This window comes from Mauremys reevesii, linkage group 11 (assembly GCF_016161935.1).
Source record: "Mauremys reevesii isolate NIE-2019 linkage group 11, ASM1616193v1, whole genome shotgun sequence".
Taxonomy (NCBI): Eukaryota; Metazoa; Chordata; order Testudines; family Geoemydidae; genus Mauremys; species Mauremys reevesii.
The window spans coordinates 7,503,198-7,515,182 of NC_052633.1; the positions used below are offsets into that span (position 1 = coordinate 7,503,198).

Here is an 11,985-nt window from a genome sequence, read left to right on the forward strand (position 1 = left end):
ATCTACAATATTATTACTGATTTAAACTGATGTGATTGGAATGAATACTGGATATCATTCAGGAAAAGAAAAATACACAGGTAAAAGTCAGACTGAGAAGTTATCTGCAGGAAAGCTGAATTATTTTTAAAAATTGATTTAATTTTTTGTAGAGAGGAAATTCAGTGAAGAGCATTTTGAAGAATTACAAATCATATTAAAGGAGAACACTCAGCTCTGTCTCTCTGCAATATATAACTTGTGATAAACTCAGGACAGACAGTTGCAAGAGGTGGGTAGGAGTCAGTCCCAGAGGGTTAAAAGGCCCTCCTCCTTATCAGGGGCGGCTCTAGAAATTACGCTGCCCCAAGCAGGGCGGCGCGCTCGCCGCCCTTCCCCGGTCCCGCAGCCGGGGCAGAAGTGTCTGCGGCGGGTGCGCTGTTTCCGCGGCTCCGGTGGCGGGTGCGCTGGTTCCGCGGCTCCGGTGGAGCATGCCTGCGGGAGCTCCGTCCGAGCCGCGGGACCAGCGCACCCACCGCAGTCATGCCTGCGGGAGCTCAAGTGGAGCCGCGGGAAGAGGGGACCCTCCGCAGTCATGCCTGCGGCAGGTCCGCTCGTCCCGGGCTCCGGTGGACCTCCCGCAGGCATGACTGCGGAAGGTCCGCCGGAGCCAAACACCGCCCTGCCGGGACAATGCCGCCCCACGCGCCTGCTTGGCGTGCTGGGGTCTGGAGCCGGCCCTGGCTGGGGAGTCAGGAGAGCTGGGTTCTAACCCTGCCTGTCACCTCGAGAAAGTCACCGCCCCTGTGTCTTGTGTGTTTATATTGCAAACTCCTTCAGGAAGGGCTGTTACTGCCAGGGGTGTGCCTGGCGCTTAGCACAGAGCGGCCTGATTGCGTCGGGTGCCACCGGGTGCTGCCGTGACACACGTTGTAGGAAGAGATTTGCTGGACAGGCTGATTAAAAACTGCAAGTTTTTGAGTTCTGCTGTCTGGAAAGTTCCTCTAGACTTTTCCTGGCTCATGGAATCTGCAACGCGGCTGGGCCAGGAAACTCCGTCTGTCGGCCCTTTGTAGGCCTTGCTGGGGAGAACGGCCTTCGGGGTGGGCGGGAGGACGGGGGTGAAAAGATGTAAGGAATTGTTTTAGAGTGTCTGAAGTCCCTCGAAAGGACCGTTTTGAAGTCCAGCTCCTGGACTGAGCCAGAGCAGAGTGGCTGGGTGAGGGGGAGGATGGATTGGGTTGCAGAAGATGAGAGGGAAAATGCAGAGGCAGGAGGGGGAAGCTATACGGAGCAAGAGGGGGATTCTGGAGAGACAAGAACAAAGCCTAGATAATGAAAGGACAGAAAACTCAGCCATCTCACGCTGCAGCCTCTAGCCTTGCAGTGACCCGCAATGTTGCACGTTCACCGGCAGAGGGCGCTGCTACACAGGCCCGAGCACACTGTGGCTAGCAATGACAGCCTTAACCCAGAGGCCTTTTCAAAAACTTTTGCTGAATTTGAACAACCCCACGTGTTTGGGGTCAGGTTGGGACAAGTCCTTACACATTTGTGTGCATGTGTGCAAGGAGACCCTGCTCCTGCCATGCCTGGCCCACGCCCGGCTGCGGTCAGTGTGCACGGGGAGGTACAGGGAGGAGGCAGAGCGTCTTGAGCTGCTCTGAGTGCGGGCAGGCTTCATACGCACACAGCGCTGCTCCTGCACCTCGGCACTATACGCTGTTCAACGCCTGGACGCTCTGGAGACTCTCCACCCTGTGACTAAACCAGGCTCTGAACATAGGCTACCATGGGAGAGAGACAGGAGAAGCCTCTCTATTAAACACTGACCCTGCCATGCCACCCACTGATACCGTCACCGACCTCCTAGACTCTTCTGTGCTGGGTCCAATTATCTAGGGGAGGGCAGAGATAACGGGGGTGGGGGGCAGCAGAGCCATTTGGGGTGGCTCTGTGCCAGTCTGCACCAGCTGAGGAGCTGGCCTGGCTGCTGCAGTTACAGGGACTTACTCCTGATTTCCATGGATCGCTCGTGGAGTCGGCATTCGGCTTTGGGCAGGGCCAGACAGGTGAGCAGCAGGTACATGAAGCAGGCAGCCAGCAGTTTCATTCCCTTCAGCTCCCCCAAGGCTTGTGGCTGGTGCCGGAATTTAGCAAGGTGTGAGTCCAGCCTGCAGAAACAGAGACCAGGAGAGTTAATGAGACGTCATCTTGGGTGGGGGTGGGGTGAGCAAATCAATCCACTCTCCGGAGAGACACCCAATGAATAACAGGAATTACAGCTGTTCCCGGGAAACTGGAGCAAACATGGAAGTGCCAACGTTCTGAAACGGGTTTTTGTTCCAAATTGGACTGAAAAGCTGAAATTTCCCACAAAATAAAAAATTCCAAAAATTTAAATTTGGAACCATTAAAATGTTTTGTTTAGTTAATGTCAAAACAATACACACTATTAAACTATCAATCTTAATTACATTAAAATTAATGGTTTAATATAAAAGTCAAAACGAAACGAATCAAAATGAGGAGATTCAAAACGCTGTGTTTTGACTCTATCAAAATGAACCACTTCAACATTATCGAAACGAAACCAGAAAGTCAAAACGGTTCATTTTGGTTCTTTATGCATCCAAAATGTTGTCAGAATTGACACATTCCCGTAAAATAGTTGGACTTTGACAAAACTGCATTTTCCAATGGAAAAAAGGTTCCCCTGAAAGTGTTTTGCCCAGCACCAGTGGGAACGGATGCATGATCAGCATTGTCAACCACACCTTAGCCATTCTAAAGTCATGAGTCAGGTCCCCCCAATCATGAGATGATGATATATATATATATATATATATATATATATATATATATATATATATATACACGTTTGTTTTTATTTGCCAGTCTGGTTTCTGAGCTGCTACAGTGCACGTGGGTTATATTTTCAAGCTTTTCTCCTCAGCCAGTAGAGCGAAAAACCATTTTTGATGAAAGCCAAGACTCTCGTGCAATCTCTGGATTCTGAAAACTGGATAAAACATCTCGAGAGTTGGCATCACTCTCAGCAGTGAGTGAGTAGCTGCCTTTTTGGAGTTGCAAGTAAACCTGAGACCTAAACTTACCTGTGAAACCACACACAGGTGCACACCTGAGCGTCTCCTCTGTGGGCATGTAACCGGGCGGCTTGCCTGGGTTCTGGAGTCTGGGCTAAGCCAGGCCGGAGTACAAGAGGAGCCTCACCTGAGTGGATGCAGGTGATTTAACATAAGAGGCAGCAGGATGCGGCAGGTGTGTGGCTGGTTGAGAGGGAGGAAGGAGCAGGAGGGCAAGCAAAGGAGCCACAGGGCTGAGACCCGGCGGCTTTGGGTACAAGACTCTCTGGAGTGCTTAAGGGGCCCATAAGGGGCTGCTAGAGGCAAGACACTGCAGAGGCATCCCTGGCCACAAGGGGGCGCTTCGGCGGCAGCAACACTCTAGGGCAGCAAAGGGCAGTGAAAGGGCTGCAAGCCGTACCACCAGAGTGACACAGGCACCGATGCCTTGAGCAGGTAACTGCATCTGTGACATGGGTCCAAGGAGCTGGCTGGGGTAGAGGCAGGCGGGGGGGGGGGGAAAGGGTGCAGTGGGCAGGCCAGCATTGTCCCACCCATTTGCATTGCTCATGGCAGAGATGTAACACAGCCAGGGCTAATACGTTTCTGCTGCCCATCCATCCGTAAAGCCGCGGAGTAGCTGCTCACTTTGGAAGTCCTGGCAATGCAGCCACTGGGGAGATCCATGACCTTTGCTCCCTCCATCAGGGGTGTTGGTGTGAGTGAATGCCCTGGGCCCAGAGTTTTGAGAGTACTCTGCCCTGGAGATGATTGAGCCCTGCACCAAAAGCTACATATTTTGAAGGCACCAAGGACCATAAAAACTCTCTGAGCCCTCGTCATCTCTGGCCTCGATCCTGCAACCTCCTTTCCAGGCCTCCCCGACAGCCAGGTCAAGCCCCTCCCTCCTGTCTGACGGCTGGGATTGTCTTCTGACCTTGTAGCTATGACCACGTCACCCTGCTTCCCTGCAGTCGATTAAACATCTTGTTCTCACTGTTAATGTCTTTCATGGCTCGGCTCCTTACCTGCGCTTCTTTTTGTCTGAGCCTACTGCCTCCACTCTGCCGACGATGCCGACCTTGTCGGCCTGTCTGTCCACTTCTCACATGCTTCCCAGGTGCAGAGAGTTCCTGTCCCAACTAGCCCTCAGAACTGCCACCCCAGGACTCCTTCTCCTCAAGGCCTACTTGTGTGTCACGAAGCCACTGGTGGTGACAACTGCTAATGGCTCATTAATGGACTGTGGGGATCGCACAGAGTATTTTGTGCATTTGTTTGCATCTCAAAATTTATTTGATCTTGTAAGACTCAGACCGATCTACAGTGCACATTCATCGGCTATGCATCCTTCGGTCACCTTATCTGTTGTTCCATCACCTCATTCCCTCACATTGTTTACTACGCCTGCTCGATTGCTTTTGACTTTCTCTGGTGTGTCTTGTCGTAAGTTGGGCCCTTACCCTGCAAGCGGCTGTGTTTGACCAGAACCCTGCATTTCTTATTGATGTGAATAAAAAGGAAACTTGTGCTGGGGAGTGTGTGTGGGGGGGAACGGAAGGCCGACTGTCATTTAATGAAGCAATGGTTAGAAAAATATAGGGGAAGCTGTAGGGGATCCAAGCTCTGGCCCAATGAGCCCACGTGCATGACTAAGGCCAGCAGAACTTGAAGCTGGATGGGCTAGTGGTGAGACCATTGAGCTGGGGCCCAGAACTGGTAGTTTTCTGGTTCTGGTTCTATCGCTGACCCTTGCCAGGCCCTTACTCTCTTTAGTCCTCACTTTCCTGTCTGTCAAACAGGCATCACAATACTTCCTGGCAGCATGTTCTGAGGCCTAATGAACGTTTGTTAAGCAGGCTGAGATCCTTGGGGGGTGGGCGGGGCTGTACACCCACAAACTATTGGTCTGAATCATGCTAGGAAATCCATGTAATTGGATGATGCCATGAAGGTGTTCGGTGGGGACGGCTACCTACTGAAAGCTGTGCCTGGGGAAGGAGCCACGCAGTTCCCAGTGACACTGAAGACAATGTCAGACTGACTCCTCCTGCACCCCTACGTCTGACACTGCAGACAGTGGAACTCTCGAGCCCAGCCCAAAGCCCACTGGGAGTCTTTCCATGGATGGCAGCAGGCCCTTAGCGGGCATCCTAAGAAGGGTTTCAGGTGTCTTAGTGAAGGGCTGGAAGTCAGGTGCTTTAGGACTTGTCTGCACTTGAAATGCTACAGCAGCAGAGTTGTTGCACCGCTGTAGCGCTTTGGTGTAGATGCTCCTGATGCTGACAGTAGAGATTCTCCCATCGGTGTAGTTAATCCACCTCCCTGAGAGATGGTAGCTAGGTTGATGGTTCCAGCAACCTAGCACTGGCTACACGGGAACTTAGGTCAGCTTAACTACCCGCGGAAGGGTGTGCATTTTTCATACCCTTGAGCAACGTAAATTTTCTAGTTTAGACTAGCACTTATTTGCCACCTCCTTATTTCTCTGAATCGCAAACCATTAATTCCTATGAGCTGCAGAAGCATCCCTTTAGGAGAGCAGGAGGAGTCCCGTGACAGAGCCGCACAAGCCCTGACTCTCACACCTGTAACTGGCTGAGCCGTCAGTGGATGGCGGCCCTAGGCTGGATTTGCGTTTACTCCGATGCCTCCCACCACCGAGCTGGTGTGTGGCTTCAATTTGTCAGCGGGATTTACTCTGACAAAGTCACATAGCCCTTCCCCGTGCCGGGAATCACCCTGGGACTCCAGGTAGAAACGAAGTGACTCTGTTTGGCAATCTCTTACCAGAAAGGCCAGCTGATTGCAGTTATAGCGCTGCCTGCAGGCTGCTGAGTTTGAACCTTATAGCAGCAAATATCCAATGGAAGGAAATGTGCTAATCGTTATAGAACCTTCTGTCCATCCACACCTGTTCTTTTCCCCTGGGCTATATCACCATTGATCGCCTCCTTTTTAGCACTCACGGTTTCTCTCCTGCATGCGGCGATAACTGTACATGAAGTTATGCACCCGCCGCTGTGTGCACTCCATTTTAAAATGTGAAATTCTGTGCTACAGATAACAGATGCATTCTGGCACCTTGGGAGAGACGGACTCTGAGCACTGAGGCTTCTTCACACCCCTTATGGCACAATTTACATTGTGCTTCTTACGTTCTCGTTTAAAGTGATGGCATCCATGCAGCCGAACATACCGGGCATGGGAGTCAAAACTCCTCACCAGTGCTTCCCCGTGCAACTGGCATGCTCTCACTGCATTGCCCTCACCATTCAAATGGAGTATGGACATTTAAAAGACGGCCACTGGAGCCAATGCTCTAGGAATGAGAGTGGGATCTGGCTGCATGTTCTGCTGCATTTGTCCATTGCCCCATTTGGATAAAGACAGACTTTTGGGCAGTCCACACCACACTGCTGCAGGACATGGCCCGGGGACACCAGTTAACGTGCAGACGTTTAGGTGGTAACTCTGAGTATCAGTGGAAGAACAGCATTCCCACCCAGCCCATTTCTAGTTCCTACGGCTCCTGGGAGGCTCAAGTGTCATATAGTTGACCTCCCACTGACAGTGATGCCACCTGTGGCTGTTATAGCTTGAGCAGAGTGCTCAGTTCAATCAAAAGGCCGTTTCCCCCTGCAAAGTGTGAGACCTGAACGTCCAAGCCAGGCTCTGAAAATCAAAGGGCTTTTTACATCAGCAATAAAGATTCTGCCATCAGGACGTTCAGAATTTGGCAATTCTGCCGCTGATGCAACAGATAGAAGAGACTCCACCTTGCTTTTCCAGAGCTGGCTCAATCTGCAGTGGGAACTTCATGCAAAAACTGGGTCAGCGAAGGAAGCAGGTGTGACCTAAGACACACAGGGCAGTTTTTAAAACCGAGTGCACCCCAGCTGCAGGTGCATAACTTCATGCACAATCAACACCCTTGCGGGTGATAATATGAGCCAAACTGAACACATCATTTTAATCTTTTCTGGCTTCCCCACTTTTTTTTCCAGTTGGGTTTTACTAGAGGTTTCATGGGTCTTAAACAATGAGGTTAATATCTGAGTATAAATGCACAGGCTAGATGCCTAACATGTCCAGTGTTGTTTTCTTCCACCACCTGGAATTCAGGAGCTAACCGAGCATGTAAAACCTACAAGGGATGAGAGGTATTGTTTCAGAAGTTCTTAGCATCGGCTGCAGACTCAGACAAAGCCAGTTTTCCTTTGCAGGCCTTTTGAAAATTCTAAGGCTCTGAACTGAATCGACAGAAAATACCTTTTTTCCCATGCAAACAACATTGTAGTAATGGTTATAGTTCAGTCATGGGAAAACAGAATTAGAAGCCATTTGGATATAAGCTCAAAGGCTTGCATTGTGTATGGACACTTGCCTTTCGTTGCAGGCTTCATGTACTTTCAGCAAAGAGCACTTTATGGGAAATACTGTTTGCTGAACGTGTAACACTGCTCACATGGATGGATAGTACACAGACATTCATGTGCAGAAAAACTCACACCAAAAACTTCAAACATGCGAACAAGCACATTGCCACAGCACACAAGGGTCACTGCATGAAAACACCTAGCTGCGTCACCAAGATAACGCATCACACAAGCAAACAAAGAGTGGAGGGAAAAACCAGTGGATTCAAATAAGCTGCAGTTCCAACCCCTTCCAGTTTACCTCTGGCTGCGAGAGTGTGGCTGGCACACAGACATGCTAAAGTACTTACTGTGTGTCAAGCAGGAGTTCTGGAGTGCGATGCTGCTTCCTTCTTCCGATGATTGGACTCTGTGAGCCAAAGAGCCCCTGTTTGCCTGTTTTATGCCTTGCCTTAGTGCTGATGTCACAGACAAAGCCCTGGACAAAGCCAGGGCATTTTCACGTCAGCTCCCCTCCCCATAACCCATTATGTTAATTTGTATCAAATCAAGAAATGGATTTTCATGACTCATGAGGGCGCCTATTTTATCTTGGGATTCTAATATTTTCTTCATTTGGACAAATCAGATAGCTTGGAAATACGCTAATCTTTCCCCCACGTGGGCCATTATTTCCCACGTAAGGAGCTGGACCTCATCAGGGAATGTATGTTGTGCAGACGCATTCCAGAAGGCACGCACTGGTACGTATCTGCATGTGGTTGCTGAATTAAGCTAAGGTGGTGTAAATCCCACTTGGTGCTTCTATGTTAGGAGTTTGTATCAGTGTCAATTTCTTTACTGCCGACAAGCCTGTACAGTTCCTCCATCCCAAACCTAGGCCCAGGCCCGTCCACTTCATTGGGGGTCAGCCCAGCTCCCTGAGGGGCTCTCAAAGTGTCCAGTTCAGGTACTGACCAGCCCCAAATTTTGCCACCTCCTACCCATCTGGAGCTCCTCAGTCTGGGGCACGGTCGCTGGCTTAGCAGATTTCCCTCTGTCTCTGTGTTCAGTTCAGTCAGTCCATCTCTCTCAGGCTTTCATCTCCCAAAGGGGTGGGGGTGGGGAGGAATCCACATCCCTGCTGCTGGAGAAACCCTCACAAAGCTGTTGCCGCTCCTGGCAAAGCTCTCAGCACCAGCCTTGTAGCCTGGTGCCACATGCAGCTCATTCCCCCTTCCCCTCGGCTACCGGTGTCCTTTTAAATTCTTCCTCTGCTGGGAGCAGGCCCTGCTCCTGTTGAGGGGCAGGGCACCCCTAGTCCAATACTGGATCAGTGAGGGGCCCGTACACCCCATCACCGTGAACAGCGTATCCCCCCTTCCTCCTCCGCAAATCAGCCTGGGTTGACAAAAGCCAAGAGAGTAACATGCCATAAGAACAGCTGGTGCAGGGGAGGAAGCTCATTCAGCCCTGAGACAGAGCTTGCTGGGACTTTTAAGAATCTGTTCTGATAGCACTGAACAGCTTAATCTTTAGCAGAATGCTGCATGTCTAAGGAATGGCAGAGTAGTGATGCTTAGTGCTACAGAGTAACCACCTTTGTGAGGCCAATAAAAGATAAAGTAGCTACAAAGCTAGAAGCAACTGATTTGAACTAACCCCAAACCTGGGAGGGGAGTTAACATGGAAATAGGGTGACCAGATGTCCTGATATTATAGGGACAGTCCCGATATTTGGGGCTTTGTCTTATATAGGCGCCTATTACCCCTTACCCCCGTCCTAATTTTTCACACTTGCTGTCAGGTCACCCTACCTGGTAATGAGAAATGTCTAAGAAAAGCTTAACAAAAAGGGATCAATACATTTGCGAAACCAACGGAAGCTGAAGCTGCATTGTCCGGCACTGGAGGCAAGTGTGACGAAATCACTGCGTGTTTTGCCGTTATCAGGATCTGTTAGACCTATTGGCTGAGTAAGTGAATGTCTCTATCCAACAAGCGGAAAACATGCTGGAGAAGGAGGCCTGTTCATGTATGTAGCGGTGGGACAAAATGACATGGCTGGGATATTGACCGCCTTTGGAAATCTGTCTTCAGCAAGAGAGACAATGAGAAGATGTTTGGGCAATTAATAAGAAATGGCGACATGTTAGAAACATAAACAGCAAGTCCTACTTAGCATCAAAGTGGGTCCAAATAGTTAAAATTGCTCCTGCCAGCGAGGCCAGTCCTGCCGTCTGCAATAATGATTTTTCTGTTTGGTTTGCTGATTTTTTTGTGTGTGCGCAAAACTGCCAGTGAAGCAAAAAGTCAGTTATTTGCCCAATACTAAGTGCAACTAAATAGGCTCCAGTGGTGAGAGTATCAATTTCCAAGGAGCAATTCCTTTCCTTTCATAACAACCATGGCTATTCTGGTCCGGTAACAGTCAGTATGGACGTGACTGACATCCATGCCTAAGAGCTATTAAAGGCGCTAGGCATCTGGATCCTGAATCCCCACTGCAGCTTGAGATCCCTTCCGCTCTTGCCGCCTGCCCCAGAGCATTTCCCCTCACAGCACCATTTGGCTTTCACTCTTCAGTTGAGTTTCCCGGCACTTTCTCCAGGCTTCTGCCCTTACAGTGATTTTACTGTATTTTTTCTCTTTTATTCTTTCATTTCTTTCCCCCGGTTTGGGTAAACCTACCCTGTACTTGACCCTCCACACCCTCTAACCGCTTCCCACTAGAGCCTCCCTTCTCTCATGACTTGTAGGTCACACTCTGCAGTTTCTGGGTCTCCCTCTCCCAGGCTCCCTGCTCCTGGGGAGCCTCCAGCTTCTCCCCCAAACCCCAACTCCTAATTCATTCTGTGTCCCTGCCACCCCCACATCTGCCTGTCCCCAGCCCGGCTGTTAATTCTCCTCCTCAACCCTCCCATCACTTCTGCCCCAGCCCCTCCCTCAGTTCTGCCCCTGCAGCCCCACGTCTGCCCTCAGGGCCCCTCTGCTCCTGTTGTGGGGGGAGGGGGCTGCAAGGTGGAAGTTTTGCCTAGGGCGCAAAATCTCCTTGCACCGGCCCTGCTGCTTGGGCTGCTCCATCCCCAGCGGCAGAGACACAGCAATGAAGGGGCCAGAAGCTTTTGGTGAGGAGGGATCAGAAGAGGCAGGTACCAGCTTTAAACCCCAGAGGGAAGCTCCCTCCCCTAATGCAGCCTCAACGCCCAGGCCAGGAAACAGAGACTTATTGGTACTGTTTGAAGACAGGATACTGGACTATGTGGACCTTTGATCTGACCACTCGGGCCATTCTGATGTTCTTATAACTAACCGAGCTGTATCTGCCCCCCACTGTAACCCACTAGACCCCAGTCCCCTCCTAGAGCTGGGATCGAACCCAGGACTCCTGGCAGGGTCTCTCCCGACAGTGTTAGTAACAAAGTAGGGATATACAGTCACATTTTAACCAGTGTCCCTACAGTGATTTTCCACAAGATATCAGACCACATTAGTATTAGAGCTCAGTGGGTCTAATATCGATTTAATTTTCTTTCTTTTATAAAGGAATTAGATACAGGGCTCCTGCCAGCTCATTGCTAACTTCCCTGCCAAAACACTGGAGTTTTCAGGTGCGCAAGTAGCCCCTGGAATCATGGTTAAATTACCCTCCCCCCCCACCATTTGAAATGGGGCTCCTGTGTGCACAGTCCCCTACCGTGCTCCCCCAGAAGAGCTGCATTAACAGGCAACTCTGCAATTGACCCCCAGGCCTCTCTAGTTCCTTGGCCACATGTATCCTGTCCCTATTCTGGCGGCTAATCCGGAAAAAGAGCTCGCCCCTGCTCCCACCTGAGGGACGTGTTGGGTTGAGATCACCTGATCCAAGCAGGCAGTACGGACAGAATCTGAGACTTGAAGCTCCTAGAGTGACCTCTTACCTTTATAGACCTGCCCTTCAGCCATCCCCAGCTATTTTCAAGTGTAACGTGATCGTAACAAGACCCATTTGAAACCCTTCACCACACAAGACAAAGCCTGTAGGATTCCTCATTAACTATTTATTTCTCCTCCCCTGGCTCCCTACAGCCACTAGCCACCTTCGAGCTTTCCCTCTTCTCTCCCAGGCTCTGCTCACTTGATTGCAGCAGCTCAGCGGATGGTCCAGCTTTGCTCTTTCACTTCCATTCTTCACTTCTTTGGGTGGCTGCATTTGCAACCGAGCAGCCTGATGGAAATCCCTGAGTCCTCTGTCTCGGCAGGCAGGCCAAGCAGCCAAGGGAGGTTAGCCTGAACTGTCAGGAGTGGGCGCTTGGCCCATAGGGTAGGGTTACCATATTGGAACTGTCAAAAAAGAGGAGACTCCATGGGCGGGGGAGGGGTTTAAATGCTCCAGACAGACGCCTCGCAGGTAGGGTTGGGGGCGTGTAAGAGTCCGGTGTGGGGGCTCGGCCCTCTCGGGTGTGGCCGGGAGCCAGGCCACGTCACTACACAGCCTAAATCAGCAGTTCAGTCTCCGAAGGTCCCAGGGCTTAGACCCTCAGGCAGGGCTGAGCACACAGAGTCAGTAAAGCCCTAGCCCT

General features: G+C 50.7%; 1 long non-coding RNA gene across 1 annotated transcript; it reads right to left on the bottom strand.

The window, feature by feature from the left end:
- Positions 1 to 770: 770 nt before the first annotated feature.
- Positions 771 to 7,837, bottom strand: LOC120374951. Its single transcript, XR_005586363.1, has 3 exons — positions 7,795 to 7,837; positions 1,993 to 2,153; positions 771 to 1,075 (listed from the first exon to the last, which is right to left on the bottom strand). It is a non-coding gene; the product is annotated as an uncharacterized LOC120374951 (long non-coding RNA).
- Between the last annotated feature and the right edge of the window lie 4,148 nt (positions 7,838 to 11,985).